Source organism: Ictidomys tridecemlineatus, chromosome 2, assembly GCF_052094955.1.
Source record: "Ictidomys tridecemlineatus isolate mIctTri1 chromosome 2, mIctTri1.hap1, whole genome shotgun sequence".
Taxonomy (NCBI): Eukaryota; Metazoa; Chordata; class Mammalia; order Rodentia; family Sciuridae; genus Ictidomys; species Ictidomys tridecemlineatus.
The window spans coordinates 106,134,936-106,162,922 of record NC_135478.1 but is presented as its reverse complement, the minus strand read 5'-3'; the positions used below and the strand labels follow the sequence as shown (position 1 = coordinate 106,162,922).

General features: G+C 54.7%; 1 protein-coding gene across 2 annotated transcripts in view; it reads left to right on the top strand.

Moving 5' to 3' along the window:
- The window catches only part of Rimbp2 (RIMS binding protein 2), a 199,947-nt gene that overhangs the window by 17,547 nt on the left and 154,413 nt on the right, over positions 1-27,987 (top strand). For both annotated transcript variants that reach the window (XM_078039390.1, XM_078039389.1), the window contains one exon: positions 24,336-24,446. The gene's annotated coding sequence lies outside the window, so the exon portion shown is untranslated. The remainder of the gene's footprint in view (positions 1-24,335; positions 24,447-27,987) is intronic.

Genomic DNA, 27,987 nt, shown 5'->3' with positions numbered 1-27,987 from the left:
CACTGTTTGGGTCAGGGGCAGGATGTCTTGAGGCTTTGGGAACCTCCTCCCTCCAGGGTCCACCACTGCCTGACCTCCCGCACCACGGATGAGTTCTCCCATAGAAACACACATTTTAAAAAGTGAGAGGTAAAAACAAAACATGGATTTGAAAAAGGCGTCTTCTTAGCAGGAGGGACCCCTGTGGGCGGATGTGCTGCAGGTTTCCTGTCCCTTGGTGGACTGGTTCTCCAGACAGACTCAGGGCAGCGACCTGTGATCCCAGTGGCATCCCGGGTCCAATGTGGTGGCCTTAGCTTAGCACTCCTGTTCTGCAGACCTCCCACCACTGAGTTCAAGGTGCTCAGTGGCAGGCGCCCTGACTCCAGCTGGCCATCTGGCTGTGGGTGCTAGTCGATCATTCGTGGTTCTACCAAGTGGCTCTTTCCTGATGGGTGGCATGGGGTGGGTGTCTGAAGCCAGCCCTAGATGTGGGACTGGAGAGGCGGGTGGAGCCCAGGCCCAGACCCGGGTGGGGGCAGCCGAGGGCTTCTTCCTCCACCATAACAGGTCCTGTCCCTGGGCCAGGGGCAGTTCCATGGACGTTCTAACAACTTAGCAAAGTCAGGGGCAGAAGATGTTCCCTTGAGAGCCTCAAGTCCCTTTCTGATAGATGGTCCTAATTCTTGGGGGCTTCCTTTGTTCCTGAAAGCAGTACAAACCCTAAGTGTGCAGAGAGAAGGACTGGAAATGGCCTCTAAGGAATGGGGGTGTGTGGAAGAGGGCTTGGGGGTCGTAGTGTGGCCCCAGTGTCCTGATGAGGCATGTGAAGGTGCTGTGCTTTCAGTTTTGAGTTGGTTCTCAACGTTAAGAACCCAGAGCCCGGGGAGGTCCTGCACTATGCCAGATTTCTTGGGGAAAAAGAAAGAAATCACCGGCTTTGGCAGCACCACGGTTTCCGCCCTCACGGCAGAGCCCCTGCTTTGGTTTTCTACAGCACCCCGTGGCGTGGCCATCCTGGCTAGCTGCCTGGCAGCGCTGGCTGCAGTGCTCCTGGGCCCTGGTGTTGTTTCCCAGTCTGGAGTTGTGGCTCTTACTTAGCGGGCACCATGGGCCAGCCAGGGTCTCGAGTGCTTCCGTCCGCCTGCAGGAGGCGCTGTGGGTCTGAAGCTGCAAGGGTTAAAAAGGCTCAGAATGCTGAAGGCGAGGTGGGTGGATGAGGCTGGTCTCCTCTGAGCGACGTGGGCATGCGCGCCACTCGCCCCACCGAGCTGAAGACATTTAGCCAGCCTCAGACTTGCTGATGGAAAGCGATTTCTTATTTCCATAAATAATCCTGCCAAGGAGTGACTTAATTGATTTAATGAGTCGTAGTGAGGATCAGATTTGGCCAAGAGCACATATTTATTTCCGTCTCCATCTGTGGAAATTTCCTTCGCGTTGGAACAGGGCATGTGAATCGAGGGTTTGAGGCCTGGGGGGTCATCTCAGCACCCTGCAAGACTGACTGACGCTGAAAGGCACCTTCTGGGTGGGGTGGCCCTCACTGACCTCTGCATCTCAAACTCCTGGGTGAGGTGGGGATTGGGAACCCATGGTGCTATCCCACTCTGTAGTCATGTCCACCACACCCCGAGTACACCCAAGAACAAGACCATTTACCTCTAGGTGGTCACACGGCCACGCAGCCCAGGCTGCTGACTGTTCAGCTGGTTGGGGTGCTGTTCATAGTAGCTCCCCTGTAAAGCCACCAGGCCCCTCTGTAATTATGAAGAAACTTGTCAATGAGACCTGTCGGCACCTGTTTCTCTTCTAACTCCAGCTGTGGGTTCCATTGGGACTGAGATGCTGACCAATGGGTTTTCTCCTTCCTCCTTCCCATGAGTCGGTGATCCCACTGGGCATCTGTCTGTGACCAGGTCTGGACTGGTGGATTCTCACTCAGGAGAGACATGCTGCCATTATTTATTCTAATGCTGAGCTCTTGAGGCAGAGGGAGCTCCTGCGAGCTGGTTCCTCTGTGTCCTCTTAGCCCCTCCTCTCCCGTATTCCTACCCCGCTCTCTGGCAGTGAGACCCGGGATCCATTTCACACTGCACTCCCATCCTAGATGAGAGCCCCACCTCATGGGGCTCTGATTGTCCCCCCTGGCCTTTAGCCTCAGGGCACATCATCCTACTGCTCTCCTACGTCCCTTGGAAGCCTCTGAAGCCAGAGTGTTGTCATATGTCTATGTGAAGCTCAGCCCAGCAGGCCCCTTTACCCTCCTGTTGGTTTTCCTCCTCCTGAGAGGACTCCCAAGGCCTCATGCGCAGGAACTCAACCAAGGGCACCTCTGAGCCCGGTTTCATGTTCTTCCAGATTGGTTCCTATGACCACCGTACTCGGTAGAGGAAGAATCTGCTGTTTCCTGGGTCAGGTTATAAAGAGACTGAGGAAGACACAGTCTCTTTGGGGATCTGCTCAGGCTCTGAGAACTTAGTCCAGAGAGAGCCAGTCAGGAGCAGAGATACAGAGAGTCCACCAGTGGTGACCCTGAGCGCTCCCCCCACCCCACGGCAGCCTCAAGAGAGACCCAGACAAGGACCTCCCCTGAGCTGCTCCTGATCCCCAGAAACCATCTGAGATAAACGTCTACCGATTCAGGCCGCTTAGTTTTGGGGGCTATATATATATATATATATATATATATATATATATATATATATATACTTTTTTTTTTCAGGAATAGATAACTAATGCAATTTAGACATGATTCTAGGGAAATGTCACCTATCCCCACCCCTTGTGCCCTCCTCCTTTTCTACGAGCTGTCCTTTCCACCTCGTCCCTCTCCACTGTCTGTAGGTAACCCATCTCATTCACTTTGGCTTTACCCAGCCTGAGCTCTTTATGTGCAAAGAGTGTGAACTTTACTTTCCCTTATTTTTTTTTTGACCATAAAATTACATCCTCTAAATAGCATTTTGTAGTTTTTTGTTTGTTTGTTTGACAATATACTGTGTTTGGTCAGATGGGAGGAAGAAAGCCAAGGGATTGATTGTGCAAGCTGGTGGCTGCAGCCAGCGATATATTGTATCCTTGAAAATTACTGAGTAGCTTTCGGGTGTTCTCAGCGCAGAAGTCTGTGAGGCAATGTGTATGTTAATTAGCTTGCCTTAGCCACAGTGTGCACAAATTTCAAACGTGTTGTGCACAATAAATAAAGACATAATTTTGGTCAATTGAAAATAGATTAAAGAAGCCTCCAGCCCACACTCCATACCCAGCTCCTCCCCGTGGTTCACAGGGACCCCCTTCCCATGGTGCTGCAGGGTCTGTGCTCTGTTCAACCACTCTTTGGGGGTAGTAATGTTCAGGTTGTTGCTGGTATTTTGCAATCATTGACAAGTCAGCATGGAATAGCCTTATGCATGTGCATTTTTGTATCAGAAGATGATTTTTGTGTTGTCTTGAGGGTAAGTTCCTAGAGGTGGGGTTGCCGGGGCAGTTTGTTGGTCGAGCCTGCAGAAAGCTCACGGCCTTTGGGAGGACCTGCCTCAGTGTGCTCTGTGCTTGGTGATTCTTGCCACTTTGAGAGGGTCTCAGTTCTGATTTGCATTGATCTTATTATGGGTAATGTTGAACATCTTTTCATATCCTCAGGGGTATTTTTACATCTTTTTTTATGAAGTGTCTCTTTTTAATGAATTGTTCCTTTCTTTGTGTTGTCCCTTCATGCGCCTGACCCTTGGCTTCCTGCACAAGCCGGGCCTCCACCGTCCCGGTTGTGCTCCTGGGTCCCCATGGGAAGAGGGGACTAGGGGCTTGTCTGCAGAACCTCCCCGGCCAGAGCTGCAGTTTGATTTTTCGAGGTTGTGGATTAGTGACCACCACAGGCCAGACTGCTGCCAACAGGGCCACGTGGCAGAGCTTCTCTTTGTCCTGGGCGTGGCCAACAGGAGGAGCAGGGCAACCTGCCCTCCCTCCCTCATCCTCTTGACGCCTGGTGCAAATAAACTTCCCTTTCCCTCCTACTCCCAGAAAGCACTGGCTTTGGCTGGTGGTTCCAAACTTGGTTGCACATGGGAGCCACCTGGTATGGTCTAAAAATATCCATGTTTTTCCCTACCCTGAAGTTCTAATTAATTGGACTGCAGTAGAGCTTGCGTGTCCATATTTTTAAGTTCTTCCCAGGTGGCCTCACTTTCGGCCAGTGTTGCCATCCTCTGCTCCGGGAGGTGTCAGCAGGGAGCCTGGCTACGCAGGAGAGGCGGGGTTCAGATGTGCACGTTCCCTGTGTGCCCTTCACGGGAGGGGGATGCTCCAGCCTGGCCTCTCCCAGGGGTCTGTCAGGCCAGGTCATCTACTAGCTGGTTCTAGGTGGAGCTTAGAGGTTCCTTGGAGGTGGCCCAGGAGAGAATCCAGATCTCACAGTGAGTGAGCGCGGGCACACATGGGAAGGAGCACCCAGGGAAAAGGAGATCACAGTCCATGTGCGACGTGGTGGGGCAGAACCCTGCAGAGCCTGCCTGGCCCTCCGAGCAGGTGGGACTGTGCCACTGCAGTCCTGCACTACAGGCTCCGAGCACTGAGGAGCCTCTTCCATGTGACACTTGCTCACAGAAGGAGTATGGAGGAGAGCGGGCCCAGCCTAGGCTCAGCACTCTAGGGTCGTCATCTCCATAGTGCCAACGGGGTCAGAAGTGCATATTGATGAGTGTCCCCTGTGCCACAGGTGGGCCTCGGGTCAGCTGTGACTCATCCAGCTATCACTGATCGAGGGAATCCAGCCCAGCTTGTGCTTGTGCATCAGGGGAATTGACTGGCTATGGGACTGACCTTCACGTTGCGGCACGCTGAGAGGGTCATGTGTGTAGATGTGTGACTTCTTTCCGTAGCCTACTCTGAGCCTGCCAGGACATTTAGGAGGTCTTGAGCCTTTCCAGTGGCCGGCACAGTGGTCTAGTTTGTACAGAGGGGTCACATAGCTAGCTATGGCCTTCAGGGTTGGGTCTGGGAGCTCAAGCACCAAGCACGGATCCCTGGTCCCTGTCCTCAGTGATGTGCTCACACCTCCGGCTGTGGCTCCTGGGGCAGCCCTTCCAGTGCTAACCTGGGCTCACTGTGGTTGGGTCAGCTTAGCTCTCCTGCCCAGCCCTGAACCATCACTGCGCCAAGAGAATGAGAGGCACCGATGGCAAAGGGCTGGTCACCTGATTGACCCCTAATGCCAGGGCACTCACTCAGGAGAGCCATCGTTCAATCCCCAGGGAGGTTGGGTGTTTTTGCCTGGAGGGGAGATGAGGTGGCTGGAAAAGGGACTGAGCCCCATGCACTGCTCCCACCCCGTGTTCAGACAGGAAAATCCAGGCTCTGAAATGCCACAAGATTCCCCAAACCCCAAGGCTCTTAAGTGATGGGGGGCAGCGCATCTGGACGTGGGTCTAACTGACGTTGAAGGTGCGCACTGTCTCACGTGGGCTCTTGGCATCTTTGCCTTAAATGCTGAGTTGAGAGACAGGCCCTGCCTGTGGAAAGGGCTGACTGGGGCACGGTGAGCACAGCAAGGCCACCCTCCCTACAGACGGCCCTGGTGAGCCTGCAGGTTCTGCCTTTGGACCTGGAGGTGAGGTGGCCCACACCTGTGTCCACTGCCATGGAGACCACAAGTCCCTGTGGTGTGGAGACATGAGTGCCTCACTAGGAACCCTCGGGTGTGGGCACAAGGCTCCCATGGCGTGAGCCTGGAGAGGTGGCGCTCCAGACAGGCACGGTTATGAGGCGTGCCCTGGTGTTTGAAGACTCAGAGGACAAAGAAGGGGCAATGGCATTAGTGACTTTATACTGGTTCTGGGTTGAAATGATAGTATTTGGAGATGTTGAGTTACATCTCACATATTGTTGAAGTTAATTTTGTGTTGCTGTTAACTTTTCTTCAGGTGGCCACTAGACAATTTAAGGTGATGCCTGCAGCTGGCCTTGTACTTCTCTGGGCTGCACTGGGTGGACCGGTCCTGCTCCTTCCCCCAGCCTTCCTGCCCTGCTGGGTGCAGGTCTGCCGTCTTCCCAGGAGGGGCAGCACTTGTGCTGGGTGTTGGTGGGATAGAGGCCACTGGGCGAGGGCGTGGACACATGGTTCAGAGCCAGAGAAGAGCGCTTTCTTCCTGCACCTGGTCCATGAAGTCCGAGGGCGAGGACCTCCTCTTCTCTCAAGATTCTAGACTCCACAGCTGCTGGCTCCTTGCAGAAGCAGAGTCCTTCCTAGTCCCGAGCCTCGCTGGGAAGGCATCGTAGTTAGGGCTCCTTACCTGGCCCCAGCGTTCCTCCAATGGGGACCTGGAGGGACGGGCTGGGCTGTGGGCAGCGGGTGCCCATGAATATTTAAATGGCAGTTCAGCTTTCAGAGCAAGCACATCAGGGGCTGAGATCAAGCTATTTGACCTTTTGTCAATTTACTCAGTGAAATACGATCCCTCTGGTCTCCTTTTATCAAAATGTCGCCTGTCGGCTCCCTTTCTCCATAGTTGGAATGGCTGTGTTTTCTCCAAATGCAGAATACACAGTGTGGGGAACATTTGCTCTGGTTGCAAATACATAGATGGTTAAAAAAAATCTGAGTCTTGCCCACAGCAGTCGGGCCTTGGTGTCAGAGATGTGTTTCTGGCGATGTCAGCTCCGGGTCCAGTAGGGCCCAGGATGCTGCATTGGTTGCTGTGAGACTCAGGGAGCCCTGGACATCAGAAGACCAGCCCCGGGCTCAGGCTGCTCTCCCTCTGGGCCAGGCTGACCTCCCCAGGCAGCAGCTGGCTCTGGCTACTGGGGCCTGCTTCCTGTTTGCTACAGAGACGACCTCTCCAGCTAGGAAATCTGCCGTGGGCTGGCGCAGCCTTGGAAAGTTTGGAGAAGGTCAGGTGGAGTAGAGAGAAGACAGAGAAACCTTCCGCACCTTGGGATCAAGCGTCACATCACTAACAAACCCTTGGCACCTGAACGAATGTGCAGGTGGATTGTGGCTTGGCCAGTGGCCTGCTGTTTTTGGAGGTCAAATATTTTCAACACAGGAGTATCTAAAGCCATGAGAATCAGTTCCCTTCAAAAGGGATGTTCCCAAAAAAACACACTCCGTAGCTGTGTCTACAGCGCGAGGCGAGGGGTGGGAAATCTCGGGCTTTGAGACAGCCAGCTGGTGCCATCAGGGCCACAACACAGGAGAGAGCTTCGTAGTCAGCTCTTCCCGCTGCCCCACAGGCCCTCTGTCGGCCAGGACTTCGCCTTCCTCTTAGGAAGTCCCAGGTGCCTGTGACGGCTTTGATCAGACAAGGAGTGTTCCTCTCTGTCCTCAGTCCCCAACTCCCTCAGCTTAGGGACCAGAACTCCTGGCTTCACCTGGCCTAGAGTGTCCCTCTCTGGCTCCAGCTGCTGATGCATACAGGGCCCAATCTTCCTCATTTCCTGGCTACTGTGTCCCCACAACAGACCCTGCAGTTCCTACCCAGAACTGGGGCCTCAGATGGAAATCGGGTCTTTGCAGATGACAAGCTAAGATGAGGTCACAGGGTGGGTGGCCCTCATCCAAGGTGACTGTGTCCTTTTAGAAAGGGAAGTTGGACACAGACATGCACAGAGGGACGATGGTGTGACAAGGGAGAGTCCATGCCAGGGACGCTGGAAAGGCTTGCGACAGACTCTAAGTCTGGGAAATAACCTCCCCGCCTATCCCTGATCTCTGCCCTCCAGCCTCCAGGCCTGAGAGGCAACATGTTTCTGCCATTGAAGCCCCCAGCTGGTGGCACTTTATTATGGTGGCCAGAGCATGAATGGTCTGGCTTTGTCTGGTGCTTTGAGGAGCTGGGACTGGCCCCCCTAGGGTAGGCACAAATCTAGCCCCTGAAGGCCACGGGTCCCTGCAGATCCCCCTCCTCCTAGAGGGAAGAGATTGGTCTTATCTCATGGCCCTGGTGACTCTTGCCAGGGTCCTCCCTAGCTAGAGGACCTAGTCCTGTCCAGAGGGAGGTGACATTGCAGAGGGCTTTTCTGCCCTGGAGGGGCCTCCGCTGGCCACCAGAGTGTGTCTACCCTCTTCCCTCCAGCACCCCTGTCTTTCTGCGAGCCCCCAGGTTGTTACTGTGTGGTTGTCATCTGAGGTCTCCCCGTCTGGACATGCTCCTGGGGTCAGCACCTGCAGACCCTGGCCCACTGTGAGGCCATGCCTAGTGGCACCACCGAGGTGCTCAGCACCATCCAGGAGTGGACGCAGGGACCAGGATGGGCCACCGAGAAGCTGGTGGTAGAGCTCCTGACCACTGGGCTTCATAAAACAAGTGAGTGCGGGTTGTCAGAATGTGAGAGGACAGAGCAAAGCAGACCCACAAGGACGCTTGGGCACTGAGGGCAACAGACCCTGGGACTGAGGGTGGCAAAATTTCTGGAAGGGCTGATGGTGAATACATTCAGCTTTGCCAACCCTGAGGTCTCTTTTGCAACTGCTGGACATGGGCAGCCCACTGAGGCAGCTGTGGGAAACCAGTGGGCACAGCTGTGTGCCAATAAAGCTTTATTCATAAAAATAAGTGGGGGGCTGACTTGTCCTGCAGGTTGGTGTTCCCTTCTGTGTAATGATGCTTAAGATGGGTCCAGAGCTACACTCAGGGGAAATCCTCTTCTTTTGAAAAGAATATTTAGAGCTGGGGCTGGGGCTCAGTGGTAGAGCGCTTGCCTAACAGGTGTGAGGCACTGGGTTCGATCCTCAGCACCACAAAAAAGAAACAAGTGAACGTATTGTGTCCATCTGCGATCAAAAAATATTTTTAAAAAAGAATATTTAAAAAACAAATTGACTTAATATTCAACACAAAAGGTATAAGACTAAGAAACTCAGGAGTGGAGAAAATGAATACAGGGAAAAGCAGGAAATAATGAATTGGCAGACAACCGCAGAACCAGCAAATGACCTCAAGGGCGAACTCTCTCTCTCTTTTTTTTTTCCATTTTATATAATAAAATGCTCTTAGTTCCAACACATGCTATTCACACTTAAAAGATTTGCAAAAGTTAAAGAAACTGTGAAGGCACAGAACTTTGTTCATTCTCTTAGTGAGGAGTATAGCAGGTGCTTCTACTTCCTTTAAAAGTGCAATAATCCAAGCTGGGCACGGAGGCTACACCTGTGATCCAGCTGCTTAGGAGGCCGAGGCAGGAGGACCACAATTTAGAGGTCAGCCTCAGCAACTTAGCAAGGATCTGTCTCAAAATTAAAAAGTAAAAGGGCTGGGGTGCTGCTCAGTGGTGCCGCACCCCTAGGGTAAGCCCCTGTACTGCAGCAGGTAACAGAACGCAGTAATCCTGCAAACATTCAAATTCCAGACAAATCCATAGTGAAACCCATAATGTTAAATCCATAAATATTAATCTTTCAGGAGCCTTAGTCCAGGCGGTCACAGAGGGCTTGATCTTTGGAAAACTAACACAAAGGAAGACTCGGCTCAAAAGCCGCATCCGGGTTCCGTCCAGGTGGATTTCCTGGCCCACTGTGGTGCCTTTCTGTCTGTCTGGGGACCTTGGTTCTGAGACGGGGAGGACAGCGGTGTGGGCAGTTCTAGGCCTGACTGCCAGCACCTAGATCTGAAGCCAGTCCCTCTACCTGCTGCCCTCAACTGGGAGGTAACTCAGTCTCAGCAGGGCTCACAGTTCTCTCATCTGCAAAGCAGAGTAAGGACATTGGTGGCAGTCAGGTGGCAGTGAGGACCCAGGACCTGACGCGTGCTCCTCTGCCGTGACTCGGGAGAGCCTGACCATGGCTGACCAGCTTCCTTGATGCTGTCTGTCTTGCCAGAGCCCGGCCTTTCACGCCAACAGTTAGCCTTCAGCTAAGCACCCAGGGCCCCTGGGACAGCCATGTGACTTGCTGTGGTCTCTCCTCCATGCCTCCTGTGACATGTGGCCCTTGGGTGGGTCCCAGAACCGTGAGCCATTCATTAGCCCCTTTCCCTGAGAGTAAAACTGAATTGTGCCCAGCTCAGCCGGACAAACGGTGCCTGTGGTCCCCTGGAAGCATCACTGAAGGGCCTCCCTCAGGAGCAGAGGACCCTTGGGCCCCACCTGGGCAGAGTCTGCCCCTCCTGCCGAACTCGGCCAGCTCCGAGGGTGTCAGTCTCTGCTCAGATCCGCCTATGACATTTACAAAGCAGTTTATTTAAAATAAAATTTTAATCGAGGTCATATAAATTTTTGTCCAAGAACATGTTGCTGGAGATCTCTTTGATACTTTCCTCCTGGGTCAGCGGCTCGTGTCTCCCCGGCCATCTGCTTCTAGGGCACAGGCTGATTTAAACTATGGAAGCAACTGCTGGTTTCGAGGGGGAGTCTCTGCCCTGTCACTTCCCTTAGCCCCCAGAACGGAACCATCAGTTAAAAAAACAAGTCCAGCCCTCTCTCGTTCCTGAACTGGGGATGCTCAGAGCAGGCTGCTGCTCTCCTGGGCAAGGGGGAGGGGGCAGCGTTTGTATCTGAAAGCAGGATTTCCAGATGATTCTGGAGGGTTTAGATGGTCCTAGGATGGAAGCTTGTATTGCACTTGGAGGTGGGACACAGAGCCCCAGATGGGCCATGTGGTGGGGTTTGGTGGCCAGGGGTGTAGGCATTGACAGGTTGAGCAGTGCTCACATCTAAGGGCGTAAGGCCCCGAGCTGGGGGCTGCTGCAGGTGGGGGTTGTGTGTGGACAAAGTGTTGGAAGGACCTCTGAGAACCTCAGGCTAGAGCTGGTGGCCAGTGCTGAGGATGCTCCCATGTGCAGCTGGAGACGGAGCTGGACAGGCTGCCCTCCAGAGAGCAGGCGCACACCAGGGCAGAAACTGGCCCCGACTCCTCCAGCTGCCCCCTGGCTCTGACACACCGCTCCCTCCTTGCCTGCAGGCCCAGAGCGGTTCCTGACTGGCCCAGGGGACTGGTCTGGGGCACTCCCCTGACCACTGAGTTCATCTTTGTGTTTAGTTTCCTCCTTCCACAGGCTTCATACCCATCTCTTCCTCTCTTCTCTGAAGTCCCTTGATGCCAGCTCCTATCATCTCCTGGGGGCCCAGGTCCTCTATGCCGCCCAGCCCTGCTGTGGGGGAGCCCGAGGGGAGGGTTCCTGGGGCTGCACTCCTCCCTGGGGAAGGGCAGGCCCTGCTCCCTCCGGGGAAGGCGTCTGCGAGCAGGTGTGGGGAGATCCAGTCCTGGTTCTCTTAGGAGAGAGGCTTTTGAGGCGAAGACCAGACCCTGGTGAGTGAGGGTGTCTGGGCCCGGCTCTCCCGCAGGCACATGTCCCTGTCCAGCAGCTCCTCCCCTCCCACCTCCGCTCTCCACTCAACCCTCCAGCTGCCCCTGGGCAGAGCCCAGGCCCACCTGGTTCCTCTGAGTTCCAAGGTCCTCAGGAATCCTGGACTCCCCGGTGCCGTGTCACTGATGTATAAGTACGGGCACCGTACCCTGGTGCAGGGCTTGTAACGCTGCAGGAGGACAGGGCCTGCTCCATCCCTTTACAAACCTGGGTGGCTTTAGATGGTTTTTATTGGATACACAGAAATATACCTTCAATGTGGCAATTCTTTATTTTTATTTTTTATTGATCTAAAAAAAATAAATGACAGCAGAATGCATTACAAGTCTTATTACACATATAGAGCACAGTTTTTCATATTTCTGGTTGTACATAAAGTATGTTTACACCATTTGTGTCTTTATACATGTACTTTGGATAATGATGTTTATCTCATTCCACCATCATTTCTAACCCCCTTTCCCTCCCACCCCTCCCACCCCTCTGTCCTATCTGGATTCTGTCTAATCCTCCCTTGTCCTCTCCCTACCCCACTGTGAATCAGCCTCCTTATATCAGAGAAAACATTCAGCATTTTTTGGGGGGATTGGCTAACTTCACTTAGCATTATCTTGTCCAACTCCATCCATGTACCTGCAAATGCCAGGATTTTATTCTCTTTGATTGCTGAGTAATGTTCCATTGTGTATCTATACCACATTTTCTTTATCCATTCATCCACTGAAGGGCATCTAGGTTGGCTCCACAGTTCAGCTGAATGTAGCAATTCTTTAAGAGTAAAAGAAAAAAATCCAGAAAACATTGAAATCCCTCAGACTGTATCCCACCCTGATGGCCATGGATGGCCCTCGGTGTCGGGGCTGAACCCCTGGCCAGGCAGCTGGAGAGCGCCCCCTGGTTGGTGTCTTTGGGAGCCTGTCGGTAGTTCATATTTCCTTCTCCACGCTCACCGACTTGCCCTTTCTAAAGCAATGACTGTGGTCAGTGGGTGACTCTGATTGCTCACTGTGTCCATGGTGAGTGGTCCTTCCAGTGACTCTGAACGCAGGGCTCCTGGGGGAGGGGCTGGCGCACGGGCCTTCGAGCGGCACACTCGTGCCCTTGACTCGTCTCTCGACAGCTTCAAGGAACTTTATTTTCTCTCAATGTTTATTATGGAAAATTCAGAAAACAAAGATCCGTAAAATTAAGGAAATGACGATTAGCGATGCACCTGCTCCGTGACAACTGGGTGCCCTTTCTACGGGGGAGGAGTGGGCACACCTGGGCCATGATGCTCCCTGGTCTGGGGGTTGGGTGGGGCTGCCAGCCAAGGTGCCTCTGAGCCATGGGTTCATCCAGGTGACCTCCCGGGGGGCCCAGTCCCCCCACCAGAGCCGATGGGGAGACATGGCTGGTGACACTGAGAGGGACTTGTGTGACTGCAGGACTGGTTCTGTGTTCCTGGGAGATGCCCTTGAAGGTCTCCGCTCCAGCTGCAGGACTGTGATCCCGACAGGGCGTGTGCTCTCACCCAGGTCTCTGCTCAGAGCTCCAAGGTTGAAGGTCCCATGGCCTTAGGACCTGCTGTCCCTCCCACCAGGCACACATGCCCGTGTGACCTCCCATCATTGCCAGGAAAGCGTCTCAGAGCAAAGCCTGGGGGATGAGAAGGGAACAGAGAGGAGGAACAGATGGGCCCCTCCCTGTGCCCCCCGCAGGTCACTTCATGGCTTCAGTGCTCGAGAGAGGCGCTCAGTTTCCTTCAGTGTTTTTCCCCTTTCCCTTTTCTTCAAAACCTTGGGGGTGCAGACAAAGCTATTAAGGGATTTAGGAATTGAAAAGAGCTTTAATGGATCCATGGAGTTCTAAGGAAAACCAAAATGCAGGACTTAGTTTCAGATTTCTGTTGATTAGGAGACTTTCCATTAAGAAAAATACACCACATGTGGCTTAATTATGGAAAGGGGGTGTGCACTGTCACCAGAAAGTGCAGGGACAAGGAAAGCATCAGAAGCGTCAGGCTCCGTTTGATCCAGCAACTTAATGTCACCAAGCAGGAGTTAGCAGCTTCTGATCCTCCTGCTCCCTGCTCTCTTTGGGCTAAAGCTGACTCCTCTTGTGGCCACAAGCAGCTTCAGTCTCCCTGGGCTCTGAGTGGGCTCATTCACTTCCAGTAGGACCGGCCTGGCTGTGCCCATCTACAGTCCACTGTGGAGTGGCGTGGGTCCTGCACACCCTGCACCATGACCACAGCTGTGGGTGGAGCATGCCGACCGGCTGCCCAACACCATGTCCCGTCAGGGCTGGAGAAGAGAGCTCTTCCCCGGGTGCAGGGTGCTGGCACAGGGTCTCAATTCTAATGACACAGCCACAGGACTCCAGGTGCAGGCTGAGCCTGGGGTCCTGATTTATTGGGACTTTGCTGACTCCAACGTGTGACTCAAGAAAAACCTCGGTCTGGAATTTCCTCCCTAATCCTGCACACCCTGGTGCCTGACCAGGCCAGTCTACATGGAAATTAATTTGCACTTGAGGTCGAAGCTCATTGAAGTGCCACACTTTTAATCTTCCCACCCATCTGTATCGATTCTTTTTAATGGTCAATCTTCCTGGACGGGCTGATGAATCAGGCCCTGCTAGAGCCTCCATTGAGGTGTAGCATGCAGCTCAGGGCTGACCCTCCCCGCCGCCCCCCCCCCCTGCACCCGTGCTGCTGACCACATCACACAGCTGTCCTGATGGACAGAAGCTGAGAGGGCCCTGGAGTCTCATCTGCCTGACACCATGGTACAGGAAGGTGGGGTCCTCTTTATCTGATCTGAGCCCCCGTGTCCTTCCCCTTTTCTACTGAACCAGGTCTGGCTTCTGTCTTCCAGAGGCCGAGTTCAGAGTCTGCCAGGGCTGTTTGTGGGGGTGGTCTTCTGGGCTCAAGACCCCACCTCAGGGCCTTTGCACCTGCTGGGCCAGCTGCTGGGACTCTCCCTCCTTCCCTTGTCTGTCTCAGCTTGGTAGGCCCCTCTTGCACTTCGGTCTGCTCTAGGACACGTCCTCAGTGAGGTTGTCCCTGACCTCACTATCTAGGCAGCTGCCCCCCACCCAGCACCCACTCTCGACTCTCGATTTTCTCCTTCTCCTCCTCTTAGTGTCATTATGAACCGAGGTTGTCCTGTGGTTGGTGTGTTTTCTGTCTCATCTCTCCTGTGGGCTGTGCCCCATGACTGCCCCTGTGTCTCCCATGTGGCTCAGGTGATTCGAGGTTTAAGGGGACGAGGAACAGGGTTTTCTGTTCCAGGAGGTTCACTGAGTGGCTCTTTCCCTCCTTTTCCTCCTCTGGAAGCTGGGGCTGTGCTGAAGGAGGCCGTGGCTATGGAGACCAGCCCCCCTTCCTGGGCAGTGACTCTGGCCCCTGGAGGGTTGCAGGTCTGCAGCCATCCTGCTGGCGTTCCCTCTGGCCTGTCCCTGCCTGCGATCCCCACTGTGGGCTGCCTGTACACCAGGGGACGTCCTGGGGGTGCTGGCTAGCAGGGGCTTCGCTGCCCGGCCACAGGACCCGCCAAGACCACTCCACATGTAGCTGCTCTCCCCTGGCTCACTGTGCCTTCACCCAGCACGAGGCTGGCACAGGATGGCTGGCGGCCACTGAAGGGGTCGTCTCATTCAGGGCTGTCCACCCATGGGCAGGACCCCTGAGGAAGCTATTAGGGTAGAGCTCTCCAGACTCCTGGACCATCGGGACTTTAAGAGTCCAGTCCAAGACCCGCAAGCCCAGGAGCAGGGCCAGGTGGGCACACTTCTGCGGTCAGCCAGGTCTGAGCAGAACACAGGAGGAAGTTCTGTTGCTGGGCGGACACTCGCTGCAGGCAGAGGCCCTTAAGGGTGGGTCTGCATCCCCTGAGCTGTGCCCAGCGGGTGGGCTGGACAAAGGCCGTATCCTGGTCCCCAGTGGCGGTGTGGGCTGGCCTCACGCTGCTGCGGCTGGTTCGGGGGTTCAGGGGAAGCATTCCAGCATGCCTGGCACTCTGAAGAGGGCACATTGGTGTTAGCTGGCGCTGGTGGCCATGGTAACGGAGGCTGCTCTCCCCTCGGGCCACCAGCCTCTGACTCTGAGCCAGAGCCTCCTTGGGTGAAGGCCCCTGGAGCACAGGTGCCCTCCGGGAGGAGCTGTGAAGAGTCCCTCCTCTTCTCAAGCCCGTCTCCACATTCCCACCCTGATTCTAAGCCCCCGGCCCTGTGCTGAGCTCTGAGCCCCCATGGGCAGGAGGCCATGTGGTGCAGCTCTGGCTTGGAGACCTGGGCTTTGTGGACTCTGCCCTTGACAGCTTGTGTGAGCTGCGCAGGGGGTTGGCTGGGCGGCCTGGGCTTCCCGTCTGCTCTGCAGGGACTGCTCACGTAGGCCCTGGCCAGCATCAGTAATCAGCATTGAGGGGCTGGGTAGCCTGGGCTGGTGAGGCTGTCGCTGTCCACGGTGGGTCTGAGGCCCCAAGTGGTGCCATCTTCCCTCGCAGGGGCCAGGCCCCAGGCTCTGCCTCCTGTGGAGTGCTCACAGGGCCACCTCCCCATCCCGCCACCCTGGGACCGACGTCAGCTCCAGGCACCAGCAAGGGGTTCCGGCCGTGGGCTGATGCCCAGCTGAGGGCCCCGTCTTCCTGCACTGGTTGGTGGTGTGGCCTCAGCTCCTGACCATCCCGCGGGATCTCCCCACCCTGGGCAGGTCAGGGGTCCTGTGGGGCTGATCGTTTAGTTTTCTTTGATAGGCAAACAGCAGGGCAGGAGACAGCGTGCCTGACTCTCCCAGAACCTTGGAATGGGCGACATCCCATCTTGAGTGACAGAGGAGCATGGTGCTGGGCCACAGGGGTGGGCTAAAATTGCCTAAACACAGCGAGTCCGAGGTGTGCCTTTCCGTTTTCCGCCAGGGCTGCTGCGAGGGCTGCGTGCTGACTCTCGTGGCCCCGAGGCCCTGGGCTGCCTGACCGTGCTTCACGACGCTCCTCAGTTCTGTAGTGTCAGGCTTCCAATACGCTGTCTCCACAGGCCACAGCCCGCGAGATAGGACCTCCCTCGGGCCTGAAGAGGACGGTGTTCCTGTGATGACGTGGGCAATTGGCACTTACTCCTTCCTCCTTGATCTGCCCCGATCAGCTGGTCTATGGGACTTCTCCCCAGGTGTCGAGGGGACCCGCGTCCCCACGGCAACAGGCCTCTGCACCTCCGTCCTGGCACTGGGATGCGCACAGAGCCTGGGAGGCATTGCTTCTGGGTGGCGTGTGTCCCCAAGCATCCCCTCTGCTCTTAGAGCTTCTCCTTTGCACAGCAGGTGGCTGCCAAGGCAGCTCTTTTTCATTTTCTCAGTGGCAATGGGTGCCCTGGGTGGACAGGGGTGGTGGCTCGTGTGTCTTCAGGCCAGGGATGTCTGAGAGTGGAGGTCACGGGCAACAGACTAGACCTGCTGGATCATCAGCAGGGCCCCGTTAGATGGCCCACAGAAGGCTTCTGTCCACCCTGGGACTTCCAGAGCCTTCTGAGGGCTGGTGGTCTTTGGAGTTACTTTGCTGATGGCTTCTCTGGAGGACGGAGCTGACCGGCTGTTGCTCCTGGGGGAAGTGTCATCTTAGCTCTCAGTTTCCACTTGGTGATGCTCAGTCACTCTTGGCCAAGCAGAAACCCTCGAGATGGAACCTCCCGTGTCTCCTGGTACTTGGTCACGTCATGGCTTGCCGAGGCCCCAGGGCCGTGCTGTCCACCTCTAACGGGCTTGACGGACGTGTCCACTCTATAATAGGATGCAGGCTTGCCCGGCCACCTGGAAGTCGGGGCTCCTACTCACTCCCTGCGCACCCTGCCAACCCCTGGCGACCCCTCATCCTTCCCTGTCTTTTCTAGAATGTCAAGTGGTCGCCTAGGCAGGGTGTGTCCTTCCCAGATCCGTGCCTTTTGCTCAGCGCTCTGTGCTGACGATTCCCATGTCTCTGGGTTGGTAACTTCTGTGTGTTGTCACGTGTGAGTGAAGCTCATGTCTGTGTAGCTCACAGGTGTGTGTAGTCATGTGTGTGTGTGTGTGTGTGTGTGTGTGTGTGCGTGTGTGTGTGCGTGCTGAGTTACTACACAGAGCACATGTTGCACCGTGTGCCCTCTAGCCCTTCAAGGAACCTCGGTTGCTCATGGGGACCGACACAGAACCCACCGGGTGCACTCCCCAAGGGCAGCTCTCCCTGTGCTGGACTCGGGGACCCTGGGAGCCCAGGAGGGCAAGGCAGCAGGGGTTTCTGTGCTTTGGACACAAGCCTGATGACTCCCACTTGCTCACTGAATGCCGCCTGGGCGTGGCAGGTGGACATCTGTGTCATTAACTCCAGGGACATGGAGGCTGTCAGAGGCCATCAAAGCCCGTGGTCATTCAACTCTTGTACCAAGACACCTGGCTTCTCAGCTCTGTATCCAAAGCCAGACCCTGACTAGGATCTCCAGTGACAGTTACCTGCAGGAACACCATCTCCGTGGTGACCAGCCCAGGGCTGGCTCTGGCAGCCCCGGGTCCTCCCCTTCCTCGACTGTGAGTCATGTGTTCCGGTCTGCAGCTGGGTGGAAGGTTGCAGGTGGGCAGGTGGGCAGGGGGACAGGGGCGCCGGCAGGCTGTGGTGGCCCACGCGTTCCCTCAGACCCCAGGATTGGCTGTGGTCAGGTCCTAGGACTCCCTTTCCTCTAGCTGGTGCAGGAGCTGCTCTGCTGGAGTTGCCTGCCCTTGGCACCGTGACCCGTGGCCTGTTTGGTGACCCTCCCCTTACTGTACTTCTCAGAGTGGGTCCTTGTTGCTTTCACTTAGTGGGCAGCTTCCTGATCTTGCTGTCGGTGTGACTGCTCACACAGAAGCTCTGGTCTCTCCAGAGCCAGTCCACACGCAGCCTGAATGCGGGGCCTCTGGGTGCTCTGAGCGCTGTGCCAGGCTGTGGGCACCCGGAGCGCGACCTCCAGGCTCTGCCCACAGGGGGTCTCCTTCTCACGTGGCTGGTGACAGCACTTTGGAAGGGCGAGGAGGGGACACTGTGCTGACTGGCAGGGACCTCCCGGTGAGGAGGGGCCCGCAGACTCACAGCACCCTCTGTGGCACAGGGCCCAACCGGGAGGTGCCCCTCAGTCTTTCCCAGCCCCCACAGCTCGGGATCATTTGTCACCACAGCCAGCTCCCCATCCTGGTGCCCCTGTCCCCAGCCAGGCCTCAGGCAGCTCCTCGCTGCTGCTCTGCTGGGGGCCTGGCAGGCCCACCTTCTCGCCACTTTGTCCTAGCTCTGTCTCCTCGTTCTCCAGGCAGACGTGCCTGCTGAGCTCGCTGTCATGGCAGCCCCCAGTCCACTCTCGCTGACCATCTGGGTGGGTCACCGGCTATAGCCCAGAAGGGCCAAGGCCTCCACCTGCCTCCGTTTCTCACGGCTCCAGGGCAGCCGGGCTCAGCCGCCTGGTGTGGCCCTAATGCTCCAGCGGGAGTTCGCACTGGGTAGCAGGACTCTTGCTCAGTGCCATTATCTGCAGGTGCTCGAGGTCCCAAACATTGTTGATGAGGAGAGGGTTTGTTTACAAGTAGAAAGACCTTGATGAGGCCACTTCCTTCTGATCAGACACTGATTCGGGGTGAGCGCTACGGCCTCTCCAGCCACTAGACCGAACCAGAGGCAGCAAGTGGCCTGTGGGCCAGTGTCTGGCAGCCAGGACGGGGCTTTGGGCAAGGTCACTAACATTTCTGAGTTTGCTCACCTCACAGTTCTCTAATGGGGTGTCACGGGGACGCACAGGAAGTGTGAAATCACAGGGATCGACTGGTAACAAGGCACTCTCCCTGCATGTCCCCAGGAGTCCCCAGATTCCTATCATCTCTCCACGTGCACACTTTTAAGGGAGCAGGGGGCCGTTCCTGCATGCTGCTTGTCCCTGAGGACAGATCCCCAAGGCCACCCTCTCCATGTCACACACCAGGGCAGGCTTATGTGGGGTGGGGTGACCCACATGGGAGAGAGGGATGGAGGAAGAGAAGGTGGCCTATGACCTCTTAGCTGTCACCACACCAGTCTCCGTGGTAGCTCTGAAAGCCGTGTGCTTTCTCCCTGGGTGACTCACAGGGACAGATGTGCCATGTGCGGAGCATTTGCAGATTGAATTACCATCCTGCTCAGCTGACATGGCTCCCTGGCCAGCTCAGGCAGACCATGAATAAGTAAACAGCCCTCAGCTTGAGGCCAAGGGACAGGTGGGAGGCTGCTGGGAGGGGTGGTGGCTGGGGACCCAGCCAGCCTGCTGAGCCAGGGACTGCCAGACCCGCACCTGTGAGTGCCCGCTTTGGGGGATGAGGAGGAGCCTGATGAGCTCTGGTTTCGGAGAGAAAGATGGAAAGACCCAGCTCTTTGCATACTGCTATGTGAGGAGAAGGTCCTCAGGTCCAGGAGGTGGGAGAGGAGTGTCCCAGTTCCAGCACTGGTGACAGCCCTTGCTTTCGAAGCCTTTGGGCCTTAACTGTGTCTTCAATCACTGTTCCTACCCTGTGCCTTGGTTCCTCAGCCAAAGCTGGGCTTGGAAGCGTCCTGTGGTCCGGGGTGGGTTCCGGCTCCACCATGACAGGGCGTCACCTGCCATGTCCCAGGCGCGGCAGCAGGGTCAGTCTGGCGGAGGCTGCGTGTGTCTTGCTGTGCACTTACCTCATTCCTTGGAAACCTGTTTTCTGTCTGAACTGACTTTGGTCCTGCTTGTTTAAGCCTCCCGTAGCTGGTGTCAAAAACGGCATGAAATATAATCAGCCCCGTGGCACTGAGAGTTCTGACGGCGCATGTGCGGCATGAGGGTGCTCTGGTTGGCTGGGGCGGTGCACCCTCTCCAGAGCGTCTATGTGCTGAGGACCTGGTGGTAAATGCAGGTGCAGTGGGCAGAGGGGGCTCCTGGTGTCAGGAATTAGCTGTTCTGATACACACATTCACGGGGCAGAGCCGGTGGCCGGTGTTTCCGGTGATGTGGCCCGGAGGACCCAGAACATACATCTATTGATCTTTGCTTTCGTTCCCTCCCGACCTGAACAGCTCAGTTAATTAAAGCTTCGAATGACGTGACGTTTGAGCTCTGTGTTCAATTTTACCGTTCCGTCCTTAGACTTGCCCCCCTCACAGGCACCACCTTGCTGCACAGGAAGACTGCCTAGCAGTTCTCATGCCTGGTCATCATCAACAAGCCCTTTCGACAGCCTGGTAATAGGTTAGAGTCCCAGATCCCTCTATGATGGGCTGGCCAGCAAAGGTGGACGGTTGTGGGAAAGCACAGTGGGAACCCAGGAAGTCGAGGGAGGGGGGAGGCGGTTTGCCCAACCTGTGCGGAGACGACCACCAAAAAGGGGCAAACGCACTGAGTGAGCACCGAGGAATTATTGTCCCCCTTAAGTTTTTTTCTTTTATAGAATCAGGGAAAATTCATGTCACTTGCAGATTATCATGACTTCCTTTAATCTTATTTATTATGTCATTCGTAACGATTTCCCTGAGAAAGCAGCTTTCTTAAAGGAGCAAAGTAGGACATCTGTGGCTGGAGGAGGGGCTGGGGTTTGTGGTAACAGAGGAAGTCCGGGAACAGCACCGCCTGCCTCTGCCCGCGGGCAGGTCTTGCTGCAGGTCTCCTGTCCATGCCCCGACCACTGGGCCCCCTGGATCTCATGCAGAGACCTCCCTGAGTCCTTATCCTTTATCATAGCCATCCTGCGACACAACAGGGGGACCAGTGGGCTTGCAGCTGGTGATCTTAGGGGCATACAAGATTTTTAAGATGTTGCTCTACAACAGCTGTTTGTTTTTTATGATTTTGAGAACATGTGTGGATCAAATCAATCGATAGAGTCTCATAGACTTCCCTTTGAGCAGAGAGATGTGTACAGGAAGACTTCAGCGAGTTCCCAAATTAGATGTAAACATACCTTCTTTCGGGCCCCAACAGTATCTTAAAATTCAAACATGCAGGCACTTAATTAATAAAACAATAGTGTATAAAATGTGTAATGACACCCAGCTATCTTTTGCCTTCTCCTGCCACTCTGGTCCCCTAAAGCACTTACAACCCTGCTGGTGGTTTCTTCGTGAAGTTTCCTTAATAATACTAAAAGTATGCTGACATTGCAATTTATGACTTATCACATTTCACAAGTCAAAGGGCACTTCTTGTTATGTTAGATTAAAATCCAGGGGGCAACACCCATGGTTGGAGACATTTGTGGGTGTCAGTGGCATCTGGTTGCTACCAGCAGAGATGTTGGTGAACATCTGACAACACACAGGACAGCCCCCACTGCAAGGAATTATCTGGCTCCAAAGATCAAAGTACTGAGGTTGAAAAGCCCTGTGGTACTTGAAGATTTGATCCTCTGACCAGGCACATTGTTCAAACGCTCCCGAGGTTAGTAGTGTTTGAGCTGTTAGTTAGTGTGTGTATATTGCTAGCTACAGCAATGGGACATTAGGGACAGGGATTACATTTCTCCACCACAGCTTTTTGGTTTTCCTGGAGTTATTCATTGCCTCATTTTCAACTGTGCCATGCAATCCATGTGTTGATAATTCGTTCTCATGTTTTCATGATATAAGAAAACTTTCCTTGACCCTCTTTTCTTTGAATGTTTGAATTTTTTAATTGGGGCATTATATTATGCATAGTGGTGGGATTTGTAATGCCATGTGCATTCATGCCCATAGCCATGGGCAATTTCTTTCCCCAGTACCTCCCCTTTCCCTTCCCTGTTCCTCCCCTTGCTGTTCTCTACAGGTGTCCCTGCTATTTTATGATGGTTACTTTAAATTAGTGCACAATAATCACATGTAAACATAGAATTTGCTGTGGCGCATTTATAGCTGAGCACAGCACAATTTGTAGATGGGCAGCTTTCTTGTGCACTTTCCTGGGCCTCCCCTCCTGCCTCCCCCTCCTGCCTCCCCCTCCCCCTCCCCACCTCCTATCTCCCCCTCTCCAGAGCAGAGCCCAGCTGTCATCTGGGAGCTTTTCTCCATCACAATTCAGGTAGAATCTGTCCTCACAGCGGCCTTCCTTCTTGTCCACCTGTCTGGCTGCCCCACGTCTTTCAGACACCTCCTAAGAGAGTGCCCGGGGAGGTGTTTGGTGAGCCTTCAGGTTTGTGGAAGCGCCTGTGATTGATTGGCAGTGTGTTGGGTGTAGAGTCTTTTAAGTTGGAAATAATATTCAACCAGAATCTGAAGACGTTCTGGTGCCTTCCAAGATTGCTGAGCAAAACCCAGAGACCTAACCCTGGCCTGTTCCCTTTTAACACCATCGCTCCTTCTAATTGTTATCAGAAGTGTGCGGGTCTCCTTCTGTCCTCCCCTTGCATGCATGTCACGCTGCCTGTTGCACAGGTCCTCTCGGCCATCCCATAGAGCCCTCACGAGGCACTTTGCTCTGGAACTGGTTATTATATGCAACTGACAGTTTCTTTCTTTATGTTTTCTTTTTATGGAAATCTTATGGGTAAGATCTTTAAGTATTTTTAAAAACACATATTTTCTATCACACATTGAGATTTTCTTCACTTCATCTTCCAAATCTGCGCTTCAATTTCTGCGTCAGGCACCATTCTCAGGGACGCGAGCTCCTGTCCTCGCGTCCTCCTCCAGCTCCTTGGTTTGCCCCCGAGGAGACCTTTGGGTATGTTTTCCTTTCGGAGTTCACCTGGGCTGTTTGCAGGGCCTTCCTTCCGAGTTTGGCTTTTGTGTGGATTGACTTCCATCTTCCGTGTCAGAGGAGGGAGGCTTTAATGCAGAGAGTGCTCCCTGGTTGGCTGGTAGGTCTTGGGGTGCAGCTTAGAGGACAGCGGTGGGCTCGGCCCACGTACGCATGCGGGGCTGAAGTGTCTCCTGTGGACGCTCCTGAGGTCAGCACCTAGAGGTTTGGCCCAGCCGTACATTCCCACCCACACGGTATTCCCAGTCTCCGGCTACTTGGAGGCCAGTGTGGAGTAACGTCTGGCCCCTCCACTGTGCGTGTGGGGCTGGGAGGCCTGTCCGTGGACAGCTACTACTTTCTCAATTTCCATGGCTCCTGCTGCTGGGCTTCTGCCTGCCCCCTCTGAGCACTGTCCTCGTGCCTTTCCAGAAGGCAAACCTCAGTCTCTGGTCTAGACATCTCCCCTGCAGCTCCTTGCTCATCATTCCGAATCTTATTATATTCCAGCTGAGTGGGTGTCACACCCACGTGTCCGGCCTTCCCTCCCTCCTGGTCCTTGTGGCCATCTGACTTGCCTCAGGGTCTGAGGACTGCCGGGAGCCTGGAGATGCTCAGCAGACTCTGGCCAAATTGAAATCAATTGAATCTTGGCTGCGGAGACGGGCTTTTGGTCCCCAGCTCTGGGATGAAGCCTGGCTGTCTCTTTGTTCTCCCCCTGACCATGCTGCTTAATTTAGATGCGGCAGACTTAGGAGGCTTTTGATGAAACCTATGGCGATTCAGTCTCACGTGGTGATTTAAAAAATTGTCCTGGCAAATTAAAGGGGATGTAAAACAACTTCTGACCTTTTGTTTGTGTGTGTCTCCGTGAGGACTGCCTGGTGCTGGAAAGTCTTTGAGTGTCTGGTTGCAATTCTGATGAATTCCACATTGGACTTCATCAATCAGTCGGATGTGAGGCAACTCCCCCTGTGACCACCGCGTGGTCACATTTTGAGGATCAGGGTGTGCTCAGAGCCAGCCCAGCGTGGATTTGTGCTCTCAGGTCGCCTTTGCTGTCAGCAGAACTTGGTAATTAACCAGGACTGCGTTGGCCTGGGACTCTGGGACCGGGGGGTCCATTGGGCAGAAAGGGGGCATCAGGAGGTGTGTGTCTTTCCCACTGTCGGCACCAGGAATTTTATGGGCGGGAAAGAAAGTCCAGGGTAGAAGGACTCTGAGCTTGTTCTTCCAGCGGACTTGCACCCGGGCCTCGGGGTTGCTCTTGGCCCAGCTTCGTCTCTCCCTCCCTGCCCTGGATGGGGGTCAGAGAAAGAGGCTGAGGCCAACTCCCCAGCTGTCCCTTCCTGACTGATGGACTGTGTGTGCTTTTCCCTGCAGGTCAGGGATGGCGTGCCACGCCTGACGTCCACAGAGGCAGAGGCGAAGTGATCGGCCCTTGGAAGACCCCCTCACGTCTGGAGACCAGGCACCCAGCAGCGGGGCCTTGGGGTACGTCCTCCCCTCTATCAAGTGCTCCCCTGCCAGCTTTGGGCTGAGCCTGTTCTTTTGGTGTTGAAGAGTTTATTCACGGGGTGTTGTCGAGGGCTGATTGTCAGCTTGTTGTTTGGAGTGGACAGGATGGCCAACCAAGCAGATGTGGTCCACATCCTCTGAGAGGGCATCGTGGGGGATGGCAGAGCATAGGTCCTGCGGCCAGCATGAGCTGGGCATGTGCATAGCAGCCTGCTGGGCACATGTGGAGAGAGGTGGACGGGGCAGCTCCTTCAGGACCCTGACATCTGTGTTAAGGCAATGACTTTAAGGATAAAGACCAATTGCCAGTTGATGGGGACAGAGTTCTGAGTAGGACAGAGATGTGATCAGAGTCACCCTTTAATAAGATCACCCTAGGCTCTGACTGGAGATGGAGGCAAGCATGGAAGCCAGGAGGATTGGGAGGCCACCCTGCCCGGGAGCAGCCGTGGCTGGCACCTGCTGTGTGTAGAGAAGGCCGTGAGCAGGTCCTAGGAGCACTGGGTGGTAGGACCTGCCAGCATTGCGTGGAGGGTTGGAGGGAGGGGGGAGATGGCAGGCACGACCTCCGGATGGTCTGCACTGCACCCCATCTTCTGATTTCTATTCTACACATTCATATTTTCATACACTTATATTTGCACCCCATCTTCTGATTTCTATTCTACACATTCATTCTCCCTAGAAGGAGGCAGAAAACCTGTGTGTGAAGCCTGTGACTATTTTGGATGTAGGATGAGTATCTTGGTAATCCTTTGTTTCCTGTCACAATCAAGCTGCAAACCATCATTTATGAGTAAAGTCAGCTCAGCATCTCTGGGGGTGGAGGGCTTTCTGTAAGATACTCTAAAGCTCTCAAAGTTTCATTATTATCAATACAATGGTATCAGATCCCTCGGTAGGTATCCTTTAGAACAAGCGGATATTTATCCTTGTGCCCCAGAAAGACCAACCTGCAGCCAAGAACACTAAGAACTGCCCAAGTTGCAAAGGGAAGAGACCTCTCAGCTGAGGGATGTGGGTGACCATTTGCTGTGGCTTTTTCGAATCATGGGTCATACCTGTCTGTGTGGTGCAGAAGTCACTCTGCTCTTTTACAGATCACCAGATTATTTTGAGGGCTTTTTCCATTTTTGCTGCTTTTGATTTTGGTCACTTTGGGGTTGAGAGCTGTGGAGTGAGATGGGCGCATATGAATGAATCTCCTCCGTTTGGATCGGGTGAGTCTTTTTCTTGATAGATTGTCAGCCACTGGGAACTGCAGATGCATCATTAAGTCACTGCATTTAAATTTAGCTCTTGCTTCCACCTGAAGGGATGGAACGTTTGCATTATTTCACCACAAAGGGAAGGAAGTTTTGGGGGCAGCCGCAGGACCTGGTGAGACGGGAGGTCTGGCCAGTGGCTCTCAGAGGAGCACGTTCCGGAGCAGGTTGTTTTGCAGCCTGGAGGCAGTTTCAATGCTGTGAGCACCTTTGCCAGGTTTTCAGCTCCCACTGGGCAGTGCTTTCTGGCTGCCTGTCATGGACACAGTTGTCAGCATGCACAGGGCCAGAGCCCCGGCAGGTGAAGGAACGGGGCGAGCCTCCGCAGAACCAAGCTGCACAATCTCTCTGCAAGCAGCGCCCCCCAGCTTTGCCATGGCTCCTCCTGGTCAGGTCGTAAGGGCGGTCGATGCTCGTTGTAAAGACGCGTCTCAGAGAGGTGCATGGAGTGAATGCTCGTCTCCCTATTCCTGGTCCCCGCTGACTTCACTGCTGATGGCTTGGTTCCTCTCCAGAATTTTCAGCCCCATGGACACATGTACACCCACAAGCACGCTCTCCACCTGCTATGAAGTAGACACGTATGCACATGCGCAGGGGCTGTCTGCACAAGTAAGGGCCACTGGGCATACTGGGCTCAGCACACACCTCCTGCAACCTGCATTCCCTGTCCGTCAGGTGGGCGGTCTACCATTCATTCTGTGAAACCTCCAGTGTCTTCGACTCCTCCCTGTACAGGCTGACGGCCATCATTAGTTGTCCTTCCACGTATCCCATGTCTCATCCTCATCCACGTTTTCACCTGTCTGCATCGACAGCCATGTCCATCTCTACATTATGTCTAGGTCTCTGTCAATCTCATTTGGCCTCATATTTATTTTTGGTACTGGGGATGGAACCCAGAGGCACTTAACCACTGAGCCACATCCCAGCCCTTATTATGTTTTATTTTGAGACAGGGTTTTGCTAAGTTGCTCAGGCCTCACTAAGTTGCTGAGGCTGCTCTCAAACTCCTGCCTCAGCCTCCCAAGGACTGGGATCACAGGTGTGCACCACCGCGCCTGCAGGTTTCATTCTGTTTGTCTCTGGGGAATTGCTGCCATAAACCTGGCAAAGTCACTGCCCCAAAGTGCCTGGGCACCCCGCATTCCCTGGAGTGTCCTGTAGGGAGCAAGAGTGGACAAAGCAGTTGACAAAACCCAGTCACAATCACATATTCATGGAAAACATACCAGTCGTTCCCTCACCCATGGGGGTACGTCCTGAGACCCCAATCCGGACCCTCTGGGGTGCCGAACCCTATGCCTGCTCTTGTGTTTGCTGATGTATCCACAGAAGTATGATCCACAGGGAGGCGCAGGCTGGGCCTGGTGGCAGAGCATTTGCAGTGCCTGGGGTCTGATGCCCGGCACCAGAATAAAGGATCAGTAAACAAACAGAGTGGGCACAGTGGGAGGAGGAGCAGCTGGCGAGGGCGGCGAGCACGGCACAGGCTGTGTGTCACATAGGCTTGTGGCTCCTGTTTGTGGAGTTTCCCGTTGTGCTGTGGGCCCTGCTGACCTGGGAGCTACAGAGGCAGCTGCAGCAGTGGAGATGCCTGGAGGCACAGGCTGAAGCCTCACACCCACGGTGGTTTCCCACAGCCTGCGGTTTCCTCTTTACCCACAGAAACCCAAGGTCACGCAGAGGAAGGGGTCAGTCTGGTGTTGGTGCAAGGAGCAGGCAAGCCCTGGGGCACAGGGTGGGGTGACAGGTCTCTTGTGCCTGGGGTGCAGCAGGTCTACAGGCCCTGTTATGGTTTGGATGTGAGATGTCTGGTTAGGGCTTCTGCTCCAGGGCCTAAGCCTGCGTGATGGGGCTCCCGTGGTGAGGCCCTGGGCCTGCTGGCCTCTGTGCAAGGGCATCTGTGTGGCATGTCTGGGTGGAAGGTTCTTAGCCTGTGCTCCTCAAGAGCACAGCAATTATGTCCTTCAGATCTGTTGTGTTTATTTCTTTTCCTTCAAGTAGATAAGTCGGCTGAGAAGGGTCTGCTGCCCAGGAGCTGAGCCTGCTCCAGGCAGATGACTCACCAGAGCCCTCGGGGCCTGTGGCAAGCCTGGCACCCTCCTCCTCAGTGGCTCTGCTCTGGCTCAAGGGCAGCCACACGGGGGTGGGAGGGGCCAGTATGTTTGGCAAGGGCTCAGAAGGGACCCTGAGCCTGTTGCTCTGTGGGGATGGCATGTGTGTCTCCACGGTGTCTGTCTGACTCCTGC